Genomic DNA, 15,490 nt, shown 5'->3' on the forward strand with positions numbered 1-15,490 from the left:
CTTAACTTTTGATATATAAATTCAGACTTGATGATTCCTTCTATCCTAAAGAAACCCCAAAACAGTTGTAAATGATGTCTAATGACTCAGAGGGAAAGTAATTTACCCCCTAATTTTTAATTGAGAAATAATCTCTGAGGGCTTTATTCCTGAGACAGCCATTTTGTAGATGCATTTGTTTGAGAATTTACCAAGTAAAAAATGCTAACCTGAAATAGGGCAAATTAGTTACCGTTCATATTCCCACACAAAGCATTACCTGTCCAGAAAAGACCAAAATAATGTCCTCCTTTTTCCTCTGATGTAAGCCTCTTGAAGTCACAGATCTCCTCCTATGGATTGTTATTCTTCTACCACTAAAAGAGTATGTGGCATATAGAAAAGACTCAATAAAAGTTTGTTTAAATTAACTACAACTTAAAAACAGCCATTTAAAAAATTTTACCCAAAGTTTTTATACAGATTTTAAGCTTTCACTCTTATTCACAGATGAAAATGGCCTTAATGGGATTTATTTTTATTTTATGATTAATTTTCCCCAAATTGTGAATTACATATAGAATGATTAACTAGATAACTAACAGAATGAACAAATAAAAATACTTCTTTATGTAAAAACTTGGCAATTTGAACTTAATTTTCAGTTGCTTGTTTTCAGCCAAATATATTTAAATTTATACTTTATTTAAACTTTACTTAAGCTTTGTAAGCACTACCTCAAATCACTAATGAAATACATTTGTCCTTCTATAATGCCTTCTCATTCTTGACTGTTCAAGTTCTACTCATCTATCGAATTCCAACAAATATAACTTCTCTGTCACAGAATCTTAAATGAAAGCAAACACCCACACAGTCATCCATTATTTAATGTTTAGATATTCCCATATGACTAACATTTAGCTTTCTAAACTTTTGAATACATTTTAGTTTTTATTTTATGCATAAGTTAAAGTTCTTTACTGCAAGTAACTGCACCAACTCTAGATGACTTCAGAAAAAGAATCTACATGATCAATGAAGGCTACAGTATCAGACTACAGATACTGGCAGAAACCGAGGGGAGCTAAGAAACAGGAAAAGAGCCCAGTCTGATTCCACAATAGTGAATAAGACCCACTCTCTATCTCCACTGCCACAAATATTGTCTTAACTTCCATATACATTTGCTTCAATCTCTCAGGATTCAATACCTCAGCATGCAGTGTGTCCTCTTCCCAGCAATGAGAAGAAGGAATATCTAGCTCTCTTAGCTTCAATATGTTGGGCAGTGGAGCTTTGACTCTCAAGACCATCTATAGGTCTTCTCCTAAATGGTGGAAATGTTCAGATTTGAGGGAGCTAAAAAACCTAGAAATGTGTACCATATTTTTCAATATGTAATATAAATTCATTGAGATTACAGATCAATTTCTAGATCATTCTTTGCATTCCTCACTTTCCTAAAACAATGTTGGTTATAAATTGCATTTCAACATTTGCTGCCAGATTGATGAGGAGGGTAACCTCTTTTGAGACCAAATTCCAGGTTTCTGAAGCATGATCCAAGTAACTGTTCTTATGTCCCTAGGACTTTCATAATCAGACAATATAATATATGCTACAAAATAGCTTTAGTCATTGAAACCTATCTGCAAACATATTTGTGCATGCGTAACTCTAACATGTGCTTTAGGGAATCTGAAGGAAGTATATGACACAGTCCAGAACCAAAGATACAATAATGATACAGAGATGAAACTTCCTTTTGGAAAAAAACTTAAAAAACAGCCCAAGGCAGCAACATGCAAGTGCATATGTGTACAGAGAGCCTTGCATAGGTGCTAAGAAAATACCAAGTAACCAAAAGATTAATGTGAACTGTGTTTACTTCAAGATCATAAGTATAATTTGACTTACACTGCCTAAACACAAGGTCTGGTAACATTCTCAAAAAAAAAAAAAAATCTGTTGACTAACAATATCATGAAGCATTTTGACTTATACAACATTAATCAAAAATCCTTATAATGTGTTGTTAAAATAGGCTTTATAATATCAACTGGCATCCTTTAATTTAATGTATTAGCAATCTTTTTAAAAAAATTAAGACAATAGACTTATATTATGTTCATTACCTGGAGAAATTCAAAGAGCTTAGCATTTTGAAATTGACAGATTTAGTTCATTAATTTGGACTTTTTTGAGATTTTGCTTCATAATGATCATTGCATTTTTAATAAAATAATTTGTTGAAAACACAGAAAAAAATAAAACTGTTACTGAATGAGAAATTATTTGGTTTTTCCATCATTTCACTAAAAAAAAGAAAATAAAGAAAATATTTGTGGTGTTTGAAGAGATTTAAAGGTTGGGCTTTTATCTCAAATTTTCCTAAAATTATCATGTTGGAAATTCTTTGAGAAAGTTGATAGTTTATACTGTGGTTTAGGGCATAAAAGTAAGAAGGAGACTCCCATTTCTATTATGATTCTGACAGTGTCATCGTGATGGTCAGAGAAGACTTGGCTTACTTAAGGTAACTGGGGAATCATCATTACGGCCTCTTGAACAATATTGACAATAATTTCCAATTTGAATACATTACAATTAATAATTTATGAAATATTTACCTTCATTGTTAAGATTAATTAAAATTTGCAGAGATTGTCAAATACTGCATTTAGCAATTAAGTCTATGTTTTCTTATTTGACAAGTTTGTTATTGTCTTCATCTGTACTTAGTTTTATTTCATTTAAATCAGTAATTATACTTTGTTTTCTTATATATCTCCACAACCAGAACTTAAGATAAACATGGGGATTCAGAGAAGGTAATCAATATTCTCCAAAACATCTAAATCAATAATAAATACTCTCTATATTGAATCAAGGAAAATAATGCATTTTATTTATTGAAGAGTTTTTACATATACCACACAAAAGCTTCTTTTTAAAAGGTCCCAATAGAAAACAGATTGAACGCTGACATTAGGGTTATTCTAGAACAGTTTAACAAAGAGGGTATTTATAAACAAGTGTGCAGGGTATGCAGTAGAGAATCCATTAGGGATAGTACAGGACCCCAGGGCCAGTAACATTTGTTGCTACCTGATGGCTAGGCCTGAATTATAGAAGACATTACAGTTGCAAACAAGATCTGTCTTGAGAGGAGCTGTATTTTACTTTCCAAAGACACAGCCAGCCTGAGACAACCCCATAGCTCCATCTCCCGTTCCTCCTCCTTCCAATCTCCTGCTTAGGTTGTCCAAACCCTATTGGAAGCTCTTGCTGTTGTCCACTCAATTCAGCCTTCTGGGAACAGAGAACAGAACAGAAAAGAATGAAAGCTGACATGGAAGGGCAAATGGGATTAATCCAGCATGAAGACACTTACTGAGTTTATTCCACAATTATTGGCCTGTTATCTAGCAAATAAACATGTTGCCAGGGTGTTGCTAAGGAAAGAACCCATGTTAAAAGGATCCATGACAATCTGTAATAGCAGATTTTACTGTCTTATAAGAAAACAGTAAGGTTAATAGACATTAAGAGATTAATAATGAGCCTATTTTTAAATCAGTGAGTAGAAAGAAGAATTTATTCACCTGTATGTTTCCTAAGAGTTTGACAAAGTTTTAAAGATATTTTTCAAAAACCAATTTCAATGAAAAAAATTTTTATGTAGTTAAATTATGTTTCATAATTCTAAATTAATAGCATTATATATTCGCTCAGTTATCAATCGAGAAACATTTAATGTAAATCCACTATGTGTTGAGTACCATCAACCCTTGGCCTTTGGGAGCTCAGTATGGTCAACAGATTGTAATGGAAGGCAAACTTCACTGAACAAATTAAGGTCATTTAAAACTTAGTACTGATTTGGTTAATCCTTCTAAGTGTAAGTTCCTTCAAGTCATTTACCCTTCAAAGGAAAGTAGGACATTTTATTTCCCTCTATATTTATGGCTGATTGATCTGTGCTGAAAATTGGCATTTCAAGGATCAGTTGGGTGAATGGCTTTACCTTTTTTTGTAATATTTTGAGTTATTTGGTCTGTACATCTTCAGAGGTTTGGAGTATCCATCAAATTGCAAATTTCTCAAGGTCAGAAATCATGTTCTTTATTTCAGTTACAAATTTATGCATCCTGATTAAGGAATATGTACTTTCATGTCTCACATTCAAGTTCAGTATTTTATTGATTCATGTGCTAAAGTGATTGAATTGAGTTATGCCTAATCTTTTGGATATATACCAACATCAAGCACACCATTGCCAAAATACTTCATTCTGATTACATCTACTCCTTTAATAAAATTAGATTTTTCACTTTCTATAGTGTTCTACCAGAGAATCATTGCTGTTAAGTTAAATTAGTTGAGTCCATAGTTTTACAAATTTTAATGACTAGAAACTTTCTCAATACAAAAGCTTTAAAAGAATTTGGTTTAATTTATTTACTACTGCATTTAGAACAGAAATAGAATATTCTACTCTCACAGTTGGGATCTGGAAGGAAACACTGCAGCAAAATTCTGGGAATGTATCTCGAAACACATGTGCCTAACCAAGACCATAAGATTTTTCAACTTAAAAGTCACCTGGCATATTATCTTTCAAAGAGCAGAAGTTTTAAATTTTAATGAAGCCCAATTTATATTTTTTATTTTATTTCATTTTATGGATCTTGCTTTTGGTGTTGTGTCTAGGAAATCTTTCCCTAACCCAAGGTCACAAAGATTTTTCTTTTATGATTTCTTTCAGAAGTCATACATTTAGGTCTATTCTCCATTTTGAGTTAATTTTTGTATATGGCACAGCAAATAGATAGATCAAAGTTCATTTTTCTTATATGGATATCCAATTAAGCAAGTAACATTTGTTGAAAAGTCTATCCTTTCTCCACTGAATTGTTTTTACATCTTGTTGAAAATCAGTTGTCCCTATTTATATGTCTCTATTTCTAGACTTTTTATTCTGTTTCATTGATCTGTTTTTCTCTTTTTAAGCCAATATGAAACTATCTTGATGACTAGCTTTAAGTCTTGAAATCAGAGAGATTTGGTCCTCCAATTCTGTTTTTATTTTTCAAAGTAATTTTGGCTACTTTAGATACTGCAAATTTCTATATGAACTTTGGATTCAGCTTTCCAGTTCCTATACAAAATCTGCCTGATTTTAGTTTGGGGTTGTGTTTAATCCATTAATCAATTTGGAGAGAATTAACCTCTTAGCAATTACTTTTGAGGGATTTTTATAATTTATTCATTCATTTACTCACGGGCCATTCATTTATTTATTCAGCATTTACTTAATGAGTACTTTGCGTATGCTAGGCACTGTAGACGAAACGCTGGTGAACAAAACATACCAGTGAATAAAAGAGACAAAATCCCTGCCTTCACGGACTTACTTTCTGGCTTGGAAAGCAGGGATGAGGGTGAAGGTGAGAACCAATGTTAAACTTTATAAATAAGAAAATGATATAGTATCTTAGAAATTTAGAAGTGCTGTGGCAAAAAGAAAAAAAAACATAAGAAAGGGGGAGAGAAGATTAAGGGAGGCTGGAGTTGGGTGTGGATGCAGATTGCAAAGGGTGCTTAGGGAGACTTCGTGAAGAAAGTGACCTTTGAACAAAAACTTGAAGGAGGTGGTGGAATTAACCATGGACGTATCTGGATGAAGAGCTTTCCAGGTAGACAGGAAAGCCAGTGCTTGGTGGGAGTACACAGGAGTGTTTGAAGGATAGCAAGAGCCCTGTGGCTGAAGCGGTAACATCAGAAAGAAAAGGGGTACGCCTCCAGGCCACGCAGGGCACTACAGGTCACTTAAGGATATCAGCTTTTACAGAGTGAAATGGGGTGTCATTGCACGGGAGAAATGCAGTAATGCTAAGGAAAGAGCAATTTTGAGGAACATCACAGAAGAAGTAAAAAAAAGAATAGGTGAGTGACAGGGTGTGGATGTTTAGTAAAAATAGAGAGAAGTAAAGATGGCCCCTCATATCTACACAGAGGTGACCAGCAGCAGTGATTCTGAAAAAGGTCAGAAATAGGAATGCAAGATAGTTTCAAGTAGAGAAATAATATATACTATAGCTATATAAAATCAACAAGGGATATAATTCTGGAAGAAGTTAAGCTTTAAAGAGCCAGGGTACAAATCCAGTGAGATATAGAATATTAATATGCCTGAAATTTTATTCAGATTCTAGCTAATATTATATTGCCACCCTTATACTGTTATTATGAAATGGAAGGTGTATTAGTTAGGGTTCTCTAGGGAGACAGAATCAATGAGAGATGTAACAAACTGTCAACTCCAAGGAAGATGTCCGATGAACTCCTCGGGGAACGAACCGACAACTTCGACCAACTCCTCAGGAAACGAACCGGCAACTTCGACGAGCTCCCCAGGAAATGCTTCACTGGGCAGCCGAAGAAGAAGTGAACATTCTCTAACCGTCCCGCTTATAAGCCTTCAACTGATCACCTGGACCAAATCCAGCCAATTGCATTCTCTCATTGTGGAAGGCACTCCCCTTGATGAATCATCAGTCAGCTGCAGTCAATTGACTGATGATCCAACAAACCAGCCCGTTGGTTTATTAACCAGCCTCAAATATCCTCACAGCAATCGTCAGGCCAGTGCCCGCTTGACCAGACAGCTGGGTCACCTAGCCAAGTTGACACATGAACCCAACCATCACAGAAGGAAAGACAATAATGTGAATAACAAAGTGTTAGTGTTGCAGAATAGCTAATTCATCAGCATTGAAATTCTGCACATTTGAATTCATATTTGCTAGGCTAGTTGTGTGAAAAGAATCAATGAGGAACAGATACGTGGTATTCAATGAACTGATGGGAGGCAAGCACATATAAAGGTATGTGAGTAACTTACTGGGGTACAGCCTGAAGCAACACATCACACTTTGGAAAAGACAGTGACTGCAGCTGAATGAATATGGGGTTGGGAGGCAATCATCCACTCAATCATTTTAGCAAAATCTTTGAGTTTTGCAAAGAGACAAAGAAATGTTATTACTCTCAAAAACAGGCCATGTAACTGAAAGCCTAAGACATTATCACAGAAAATCATCTCTAGACATAGCAATTTTGGAAGTGACTCTGTTTTAATGACAGTAGCACCTTTAGCCATCCACATGCCTAAGCAAAAGTTTTTCACAGAATAAATTTAAACTAAGAGAGACTTCAAATTCTGATGTTATACCCTTACAGCTAGTTTTCCCTTTTACCAACAAATATGTCTTTCCAAGAGGCAAATAAGTAACATTTCAATGTGAGGAACTCACATTTCCATGTGAAATGTAATCGGTATGATTTTAACCATGTTGGCATTGATATTTATGATGCTCGAATATACTATTGGTATATCCTGATTGACAGTAAGCTATCACACTTTCCTCAGTTAAGCAGTTGACTGTTGTGTGTCACTCTCCAAATCAAGTAATGTAATTCTTAAAAGCTAGCCAATGATACTTTTCTTTGTATGCTGGATAGATCATAAATGCATTTTTAAAATATATTTTCTAGCTATGTAGGAAGAAGAAAATTCAGAAATTAGATTTGGAGAATGGTTTGTAGGTTGGTTTTATTTTTAGTCTGTGTACAAATGAAACTACAGTGCTCAAAAAAATCATGTAATAGTTCCAAAAACCATTAAGTGTGGCTCTAATAATTCTAAGTCTGCATAAAATAAATTAAAATTATATTTTTCAATATAATCCCAACCTTAAAAAAGTCTGAAACTAAGAGCTTATCCTCTGTCCAAGAACACCAATAGAATTTATTCTGTAGTATAACCTGTTTTTACTTGATCGAAACTAAATTGAAAAGAGATTCTATTTCCTGGGCAAAGAAAGTTGTGTCAGATGTGAGAATAACAACAGCAAATAAAAGGATCACATCTAACAGATGACATTTGTATCATTTTTATTTCATATCAGTGGAACGTGATAGAAACATTGACACTGGCAAGATAGACTAACATAAAAACCAAAAAAAAGCTAAGCCAGGATATTTGAAATCTGAAATTTTAGGGAAATATCTCTAGTTATCTCCAGACAAGTTATTCATTTTGCAAATTAAAGGGAGAACTACTTGATGGGTGGTGGAGTTTGAGGTATACTTTTCTAATAAAACTTTCATTGTGTTGAAAAATGAAGAAGGCATTTTCTCTCAAACTACATATCTTAGAAAGTCTAGACTCACATAACCATATATTTTCATAATCTAATATTCCTGGCTACCCAAGAATGGCAACTGGCCATTCTTGTTGAGAAACACAAGTAAAATAGTTTAGTCTTTAACTCTTAGTAGGCACATGAGAGCATAATCGTTAGGCTGAAAGAGAGTGTAAAGCAGTATTACTCCTAGTGTCTACCACAGACCAGTGCTGGTCTGATCAATCAATCAATTGATCAATCACATCTACAAGCTAAATTCAGAAATGAGAATAAGCATTAGACTCTTGTAGAGCAATGTGACATTGTTGTGATACTCAAGTATGTTATAGTCAGTAAATGTGGCTTGGAGTTTAAGTTTTAGATAAGAGTCGCTTGTGATGGTTCAGCTACAGGACAGAAAAATACTTACTAGTATACACTCAGATTAAGGAGTTTGCAACAGAATGTAAATCGAAACATTGCTTCCTTCATCAGGAGATTCTGATGAAGGTCACCTAAATTTAACAGGTGTTTTGTAGCATAGTTAAAAAATGTGAATTATATGAAGTCTAATACATGAAATTAAAGATTATGCTCTTTATTATGTGGTAATATGGAAACTGTTCATAAATGACTTTTGGTTGCATGCTGGGATATAATGGTTATTGAGAAAAATTCGAAGGAGAATGTTTGAATCATGGAATTCTTAACATATCTGGAAATAAATCATTCAATTTTAACACAAATAAAAAAGGTTCTTAGCATGTCTGAAAACAAATAAGTTTTGTCCAAATTAATAAACATGTTACTTGGTCAGCAGCACTTTACTTATTTGTGTGATATCTTAGGTATTTTTAAAATTATTTTAATACTTCCATGCGAGGAAGGAATGTGTCACATATTTTTTTTTAGTGCAGTTAATATTGAAGTACTAAAACGGAAGTTAGAATTGTAGAAGAACAGAGATTCCCATCAATTGTCAGTGAAATAAAGAATGCAAATGGAGTAGATGATACTGCAGCTTATGAAAGCTGTCATTGACAATTTTAAATTTTATTTCATCAAAAGAAGATCCACTCATAAGGGATCCAGAATCCACTTATTTCATCTATAGGTAATTTAAATTTAAATATAGTTTTAAAGGATAAATTGTTGGAAATGACTACTGCTAAAGGATTTAAGATGGGTTTTGAAAATATGGCATCACTTGCCCCATTTTGGAAAAAAAATAACAATAATATCTCGAGCTTTCTGAAATTGCTTTAAAATCTCTTCTTGTATTCCCATCAACATCCCACTGTGAGATTGTTTCTCTACTGTCAGTGCTATTAAAACAACACTTACAAAAACTTTGCATTACATGAGTTATGAAGCAAGAAGTTACACTGTGTCATATTTAAAACTTGAAATACTGCTATACAGGATTTTCTCTCAAAGTTCTCATCTAAGCATTTCATAGGAGGAATTGCTATTTTCTTTATAAATTTTTGCTTAGGTGCAATTATGGAAGGAAGGAATTACAAGTGTAATAGTGATCCTCCATGTTAATCAGCTATAAGCATTCTTTCAATTAAAAATCTATACAACTTCTGTAATTTTCATCTTTTTCCTGTGTTTTACCTGTATTAATTACATTTATTAAAATGTAATTTTATGTGCATTGAATCTAATATTACATAAATGAAGCTAATACTTTCTGTATCTTTGGTTTATTTTATTTTTCATAAAAATATTTGTTTGCAATAACTGACAATTAAAATATTGGCGTTTCTCAATAATTTCAGAAGCGCTGGTTTAAAGTGAATGCATGAAATCATACTTTATTACCAAAAATAATATTAATTTTTCTTCCATGCTAAAATTTCTGGGTACAGAGAGTGAAAATCCACTGGCACCTGTCATTTCCAAGACTCATTTCTACAATCCAGGATTTTATGCTATGTAAAATAGCAATTCTGTTTTTGGCGATTATGAATAAAGCTTCTATGAATATGCATGGACAGATTTTTGTGTGAACAAAAGTTTTCGTTTCTCTGGGATAAATGCCCACGAGTGCAATTGCTGGGTGATATGTAATTGCATGTTAGGTTTTTTGAGGAACTGCCAAACTGTTTTCCAAAGCGGCTGTACCATTTTAAGTCACCACTGGCAATCTATGGGTGATCCATGTTCTCTGCATCTTTGTCAGCATTTGGTGCTGTAACTATTTTTAGTTTTCCTCATTCTGAATGAAATGTAGAGATATTACTTTGTGGTTTCAATCTGCATTTTCCTGGAAAATTTTGTACTGTCTTTTCCTACAAGTTTTATGGTTTTACATTTGATATGTAAGGTTGTGATCCATTTTGAGTTAATTGTTGTATAAGGTGTAAGATTTAGATCAAGGTTCATGTCTTTTTTGATTATGGATAATGGATAATCAATTACTCCGGCACATTTGTTGAAAAGGCTGTTCTTTCTCCATTGACTTTTTTTTGCACCCATATGTCCTTCAGTGAATCATGGTGAAACAAACTGTATACATCCATACCATGGAATACTACTTAGCAACAAAAAGGTAGAAACTCATGTAGGACTGCGGCAGAAAATATACAAGATGAACCTAAAGCCTTTTGAAGTGTGGAAATGTAAGGAAGTGCTTAAAAAAACAAACAAAACCCACAATTATAGGGTATGTCAAAGGGATAGAGGAGTGAACTGAAAGTGCTCCAAAGGCCAAAGCTGGAACAGTTAGAGCAAAAAAATAAATAAAGTCTTAATATTGTCAACTATCCAATCAGCTTTGAAATTTCCCTGGTTATCTCATAATTTGTTTTCTTTTTATTTGGTTTCTTTAGCTCAAGATCCAAACAAAGCCAACATGTTGCAATAGATTTATATGTGTCTTAAATCTCTTTTAATCTATCACTTTCTCTTCCTCTTTTTTGCTCACCAGTTATTTTCGAAAGACACCAGATTGCTATCCTGTAAAGTTTCCATATTTTGAATTTTGCTAATTGGATCTCTGCTGTATCGGTTAATAATAAACAATCAGGCAGTATTACTGAGGTATAACTGATGTACAATTAACTGCATATAGTTACAGTGGGGAACGTGATATGTTGACTTGTTGATATATGTATAAACATACGAAACTTCAACCTAATCAAGATAAAGAACACCTCAAAAATTTCCTTGTTTCTTAGTAATCCCTCCCCTCTGTCCCTTTCCACCTCCCCATCCCAAACCAGTGATCTGCCTTCTGTCAATATAGATTAGTTTGCATTTTCTAGACTTTTATGTAAATGGAATCAGTAATACATAATATTTTTGTCTGGCTTCTTTCACAGTGTAATTATTTGGAAATTCATCCATGTTGTTCCTTTATATTGCTGATGGGCATTTGAGTTGTTTCCAGCATGGGGCTATTATAAATAAAGACTCCATAAACATCTTATGCAAGTCTTTGTGTGGATGTAGGATTTCATTTCTCTTGAGGAAATATCTAGCAGTGGAATGGTTGTGTTATACAATACATACAGGTTTACCTTTTTTAAAATTTGCCAAACTATTTTCCAAATTGTTTGTACCATTTTGCATTCTGACCAGCAGGGTGTGAGAGTTACAGTTCCTCCAAATACTTGGAAACACTCGGTTGGTTGGTATGGTCAGTCTTTAATTTTACCCATTCTAATAGATGTACAGTGGCATCTCACTGTGACTTTAAATTGTATTTTCCTAATGAATAACGATGTTGAATATCTTTTGATCTTTGGTGAAATATATTCAAATATTTTGTTCATTTAAAAAAATTGGGTTGTTTCTATATTGTTATTTTGAGAGTTCTTTATATAACTTTTACCAGATAACTGATTTGCAAACATTATCTTCCAATCTGTGGCTTGTCTTTTCATTCTCTTAACAGTGTCTTTCAAAGAGCAAAAGTTCTTAATTTTAATTGTCCAATTTATCAATTTTTTAAAAAATAAATTACATGTTGGTGTTGCAAATTAAATAAATAAATAAAGTTCTATTAGTTTATAATCTAAAGAATAAAATAAACATCCATGAATCAATACTGATATAAGCAAATGATTGAATAAAAATAAATAAGGGAGAAGAGACAAATCACCACTGCAAAAAAGAATTCCAAATAATTTAATTTCCCAATCTTGAAGTGTGGGCTGGATATAAAGACTTCCTTCCAAAGAGTACAAAATAGACATGAGAGGGGTGAAGGCAAAGTGGAGACACCTGACAAACACTACCCAGTCAGGTGATCAAGGTAAACATGAATAATGATAAGTCATGTTGATGGCACGTACCCTTGATATGATGTGATGAGAATAGCACATTCTGTCTCTGGTCTTTCTCCCCAAAATCCATAACCCTAGTCTAATCATTGAAAAACATCAGAAAAATCCCAGCCAAGGGACATTCTACAAAATACCTGCCTGGTACTTTCCTCAAAACATCAAGGCTGTCAAAAACAAGGGAAGTCTGAGAAGTTGTCACAGCCAAGAGGAGCCTAAGGAGACATGACAGCTCACTATATTGTGGTGTCCTGGATGGGATCCTGGAAGAGAAAAAGGGTATTACATAAACACTGAGGAAATCTGAATAAATTTGGATTTTAGTTAATAATAATGTGTCAATAATGGTTCATTAATTATGACAAATGTACTATATATCTATTAATAATAGAGGAAATTGGGTGTGGGGTATATGGGAACTCTGTTCTATCTTTGAAATTATTCCATAAATCTGAAATAATTCTAAAATTTAAAAATTTATGAAAGAAACAGAAGGAAAGAGAGAGAGAAGAAAGGAGAGATTGATTGAATGCTGCAAGTGAACATAAAATTATTCAAATAATCCAATTCAAAATGTCTCTGTTGTTTTTTTTTTAAGCACAAGCTACTGATACATGCAACAACTATGGCAAATCTCAAGGGAATTATGCTGAATGGAAAAAAAGCCAATTGCAAGAGGTTAACACTGTATGAATCCTTTCATATAATATAATTGATATGACAAAATTGAAGAGTTGGCTAGACAGATTATTGGTTGCCAGGGCTTAGGAATGGAAAGAAGAGAAGGTGTGATTACAAAAGGGCAGCTCTAGGGATTCTAGTGGTGATGGTACTTTTATCTTGACTGTATTAGTGAATAAATGAAACTATCCATGTGATAAATTTGCATAGAACTAAATGCACACACAGAAATAAATGCATTAAAATATTAATAAGGTTTGTGTATTGTATTAATGTCAACTTCCTAGTTGTGACCCATAATATTCTTTGAAATTTGTTCTCTAACTACTTGTTGAATCATGCTTTGAAAGTTATCACTGTTATATATAAGTTGAAGTTCACAATGAAAAAATGGATTAAAAAAAAATCCAAAGAGGTTCAAGTCAAAATTTGATGAGGAAGATTCTAGAAAGTTATCTGGGCAACACTGTATGCATTAAGTTGAAAAATTTGAATACAAAATCCAAGATGAAAAGCATGACTTTGCAGTTTACACCCTTCCTCAAACCTTCCAATCCAGTCAGAATTATACACCAAGAATAGCCATATTAACCTACAGTTCAAATTCAGTTATTCTGGTCATTGAGCCAAGATCTCACATGCCTACCCAGAATCTTGGGCCATAACACACATCTGTAACTGTATTTTGGCACCAAATATGAGACCAAAAGACTTTTGCCAATCTGAGATCCTAATTCTAACCCCCTTAGTTGTTTTATAAATCAGTTTTTAATCTCAGACAGTATAGAAATAAATATTAAAATGGTAAAGGAAATCAGATCAATAGTATTAATACTTTCATATTAAACTTAGTAAAAGGTTTTCTATCATAGTGATAAATTTGTTTGTAACATAAACATTTGAAATATTTAAAAGAATGCGACATACATGAAAACTTATCATAAATACACTTCTGATTTAATTAATAATGTATAGGAAAATTAGCTTAAGTTTTCGAACTGTGCTTGGATTGATGAAATAATATTAATTATATCAATGAATTTAGACATTAACTTGTAAGTGGGATTTAAGTGTTTAAGTAGATTTTATTTGTCAGATTTGTATTGCTCTTTTGTTATGGAAAACATTGAGAAATTCAGATATACTAAATCTGTGACTACAGTTGGAAATGTATTGATAAATTTAATCAATTATGTTAGTGGTGCTATACATTTAAGAAGATTTTAATCCTTCAAAATAATTGAGTTAGTTTAACAATGATCAAGGAATAACTGAAAATATTTTTTAATATTTGCATAAAAGTTACCAGATTTATACATTAAAAATGAAAGTTATATGTCATAATCAAACTTGATCAAAGTAGTTATTAAAATCTGCAGCTTTAAAGGTGACTATTAATTTAAACACAGGTAATTGCAAAAAAAATTCTCTTTTTTTTTCTTTTAATTTTTATTGGGATTGTTCAGATACCATACAATTATCCAAAGATCCAAAGTGTACTATCAGTTGCCCCTGGTACCCTCATACAACTGTGCATCCATCACCACACTTAATTTTTGTTCAATTTTTAGAATCTTTTCATTACTCCAGACAAGAAATAAAGTGAAAGATGAAAAAAGAAAAAAAAAAAAAAAAAAAAGGAAACTCGAATTCTCCCATATCCCTAACCAACACCCCTCAATTATTGACTCGTAGTGTTGGTATAGTACATTTGTTACTGTTTATGAAAGAATGTTGAAATACTACTAACTGTAGTATATAGTTTGCAATAGGTATATATTTCTTCCCTATATGCCTCTCTATTATTAACTTCTAGTTGTATTGTCATACATTTTTTCTGGTTCATGGAAGAGGTTTCTAATATTTGTACAGTTAATTATGGACATTGCCCACCACAGGATTCAGTTTTATACATTCCCATCTTTTGACCTCCAACTTTCCTTCTGGTGACATATATGACTCTGAGCTTCCCCTTTCCACCTCATTCACTCACCATTCAGCACTGTTAGTTATTCTCACATCTTGCTACGGACACCACTGTTCATTTTCAAACATTTAAGTTCATCCCAGTTGAACCTTCTCTTCATACTAAGCAACCGCTCCCCATTCTTAAGCCTCATCCTATATTTTGGTACCTTACATTTCATGTCTATGAGTTTACATATTATAATTAGTTCATATCAGTGAGACCCTGCAATATTTGTCCTTATGTGTCTGGCTTATTTCACTCAGTTTATTGCCCTCGAGGTTTTGTCATCAACCCATTTATTTTTTAAGATGGTTTTGTTCACTCACCATACATTCCATTCTAAGTAAACAATCAATGGTTCTATGTATTGTCAC

General features: G+C 33.0%; 1 long non-coding RNA gene across 1 annotated transcript in view; it reads right to left on the bottom strand.

Annotated features, from left to right (window-relative positions):
* Positions 1–2,888: 2,888 nt before the first annotated feature.
* LOC119528847 overlaps positions 2,889–15,490 on the bottom strand; it is a 68,516-nt gene continuing 55,914 nt past the window's right edge. The window contains exons 2-3 of the long non-coding RNA XR_005215771.1: positions 12,604–12,729; positions 2,889–3,294 (exon numbers count right to left, since the gene is read on the bottom strand). This is a non-coding gene — a long non-coding RNA (uncharacterized LOC119528847). The remainder of the gene's footprint in view (positions 3,295–12,603; positions 12,730–15,490) is intronic.

Source organism: Choloepus didactylus, chromosome 3, assembly GCF_015220235.1.
Source record: "Choloepus didactylus isolate mChoDid1 chromosome 3, mChoDid1.pri, whole genome shotgun sequence".
NCBI classification, from domain to species: Eukaryota; Metazoa; Chordata; class Mammalia; order Pilosa; family Megalonychidae; genus Choloepus; species Choloepus didactylus.